The sequence below is a fragment of the Anneissia japonica genome, unplaced genomic scaffold, assembly GCF_011630105.1.
Source record: "Anneissia japonica isolate Jap-2015-1 unplaced genomic scaffold, ASM1163010v1 scaffold288039_len1115542_cov189, whole genome shotgun sequence".
In the NCBI taxonomy this organism is placed as follows: domain Eukaryota; kingdom Metazoa; phylum Echinodermata; class Crinoidea; order Comatulida; family Comatulidae; genus Anneissia; species Anneissia japonica.
In genome coordinates, this window is record NW_022726160.1 from 996,359 (window position 1) to 999,727 (window position 3,369).

A 3,369-nucleotide genomic window follows, 5' to 3' on the forward strand; every position below is an offset into this window, starting at 1 on the left:
ACTGAGGCTGAAATTGCTTAAAAATTAAGAAGAAAATAAGAACAAATTGAGGCTGAGGTTTGAATGTCAAACTACAAAAACCAAAAAATTATATCTACCTTATGTGCAATAGGTGTGACTATGTAATACCCTCTATAACATAGTACAGTAGGTGTACCTACCTCCCATTTGGGGCCATTTTTTAACCGGGGCCTTTAATTATGGGGCCATTTTTTGCTGGGCCTTTCTTTCAGGGGCCATTTTTTGCAGGGCCGCTTTCACCTCCCAGTACAGTTATTTTACTGCTGTACAATAATAATTTTCTATGTTTGAAAAGTGTGTAAAATAAGAACAAAATAAGAATATTTTGAGCCTGAAATTGGCCAAAAATAAGAACACTGAGCCTGGGCAAAATTTTACTGGTTCTTATAAAAAAAAAGTGTAAAACCAATTCCTTTATCTGATTGGATTATCCATACAGTATCTACTGTAATCAAAATTAGGTTTAGGACTGGTGTAACAATAACGACTGCCTTCATAATAAAATCCTACATTTTTATTGTCTGTTTGTATTATATACTGTCCATTGTCACTGTTGTTATCAATGTTCACGGACCCACTTTCTTTTATTCAATAATATTTCGTGAGGGGTTCTTACAGTGAAAGAGGTACTCACATAGTTAAATGCTAGTAAATAATGTATACCCATTGTGCACATACATACATGAATAATGCGTGTTGCAAATATTCTATTTTGAGTACTGTAGTTGAAACCTCAACTCAGCGGTGATGAAATTTCAGGTATTGATTCGTCCGTCCAGTCATGAAGTTGGCGGACGTGATGGGCCTAGGGGATGAATGATACTGACCACTCAAGTCACAGGAAATTACAGACATCTAGCCGAAACGTGTGACCATTAACAAGCGCCACATTGACCACCACTGCCGGTCACTTAAAAAGCGCGTCCTCTGAAGAAATACCGAGTGTTGAGAAACAAAAACCATCCACGCGACCCCGACTCGTAAAATGAATCAGCCCCATGTTATTTAGTGCCGTAGCCATGGCCTGGTTGCTTTCTAGACGGTGCATTAGCAGACATACAAATGCGATCCCATCCTGTATAGCCAGATTGTTTTCCACAATGTTTTGATTATCTCTATTACTAATCAAAACTATTGGGGAATAAATTAAATTAATCAATAACAAATCATTATTAAAATAAAAACCCCACACGCACGCTTTTTTACTGGAGCGGCCACGAAAACGCCACGGTGCCGCTTTTACACAGATTTCTACGAAGTGGTGAAGCACCAGCTGTTGGGTCCTATCGGCCTTCAATTGGTAGTAAAATGTGACATATTCAACTGGAACATAAACTAGATTTAAACGCATATCGTTGTATAAACTAATCATGTTTCCTTCCGAAATCCTAGCATGCACGAATGAAAAGTAAACGAACAACATATCTAAATGAATACACGAAATGGGTGGGATGTTCGGACGGCTGGAGAGAGTCAACTTTGAACGCACACCGACAGTTCGAAGTTGGCATGGAGATTATTTTTGTCTCCATGCTTAGGCCTATACAGTACAGTATAGTTTCCTAAACTCAAGGCACGGTCGTCCTCCTTATGTTAGCATACGCGAATTAAAAGTACAACGAATTATTGATAGTGACAGGTAGGCCTAAAATCACGAAACGGTTTTAGTGTTGCAGGCGGTATAGTGGGAGGTGGAAGGGGTGGACAGAACTTCGTCTTCTTATCTTGTCAATCTCAGCAGGATGGTGTAGTTCAAAATTGTTAAGTGTTCAAGGCTTGACTCTTATAATATTATCATGATAGCCTCCACGAATGAAAAATTGGCATAAACGAACATAACATGTTATCTTTATATCACGCAACAATTAAACGAATACACCAAATTGAGAGGGGCATGTGGAGGTCGTGGGGTGGGGGTGGGGGATCTACTCAGGAAGTTGAACTCTTTACTAAGGCTTCGGACTTCCAAGTTAACATCAGTCTCGAAATGACAGGTTAATATTCTCCACTCACGTAGTAATTGTATACGGAGTTTGCTTATTTGCCAATTACAATATTATTGATGCAATCAAATTAATACAAACCTATACAAACCTGCCTGACTAAGCAAAGGTAGCAACACTTCGAAACAAATTTATTGGCTTAACTACAATTAACAAATAATATTTAATAATATTTAAAATATTTGATTTGTATCAGCCTTATAAATATAATAGATGGAAAGCATTTGTTAATATTTTTCTTTTTAAATTCTTGACTTCCTTATTGGTTGCATTTGTTTGTAATTTAATTTTCTTACTTTATTTTAACGAAAATAAGCTGAGCGTTATAGGGCTAGTGTCTATATTACTGTATTTTAAAATACACGGTACAGTATCCTTTGGCGTGTTACAGTGTAGCAGGGCCTTAGCGCAAATTACTGCGATTCCTAAGTGCTTTCGGTAGTCTTTCCCTTTGTTGTATCATTATGTTTAATTCTACTTTTGTTTGTGATATTTATGTGAAGGCTAAATAAAGAATGTATTAATAAATGTCACACTGTGGCGCGTTATTTCTTAACTCCTGTTTATAATGAATTGCCTGATAATTAAATTCTCGTTAACTGCGCTTCGGGTATAAAGAGATACGGTATACGACAGGTGGAATACAAAACGAATCGATATGATTCATACGTAACGAACATATTAACAGCATATCAAAATGAACTCTGAATGAATTTTATTATGATAAATTAATAAGCAATTAATAATAGCTTGTTGATTGTGTTGGAGGTAATGCACCGTAACAGAAAAAAAATACAATTTAGTGACAATCGATTGTCTGGTACGTTTGGCTTAGGACAGTAGCATAATCGGGTTTTATTATTTTTTAGCCAATGTTGATGATGACGATAATGCCGTCGATTACGAGATGCACTTTTTATTCATAAGAACACATTTCATAAGAAAACCGAGACTGAAATTGCATAGAAGATAAGAAAAAAATAATAGACAAATTGAGGCTGAGGTAATGTCAAATACGGTGTTTATTAAAAACTATAAAACCAATTAAAAAAAAAAAAAAACCCGTTAAAATTTGTTGGTTTTATCTGTACACTTTAAAAAAAAAATAAGATCACATTTTATAAGAACACTGAGGCTGAAATTGCTTAAAAATTAAGAACAAAATAAGAACAAATTGAGGCTGAGGTAAAATGTCCAATATGAGATTTTTATTTTTAAAAACTAGAAAAACCAACAAATATATCTGTACCTTATGTGCAGTAGGTGTGACTATGTAATACCCTCTATAATACAGTACAGGAGGTGTATACCTACTTGTCATTTGGGGCCATTTTTACCGGGGCCT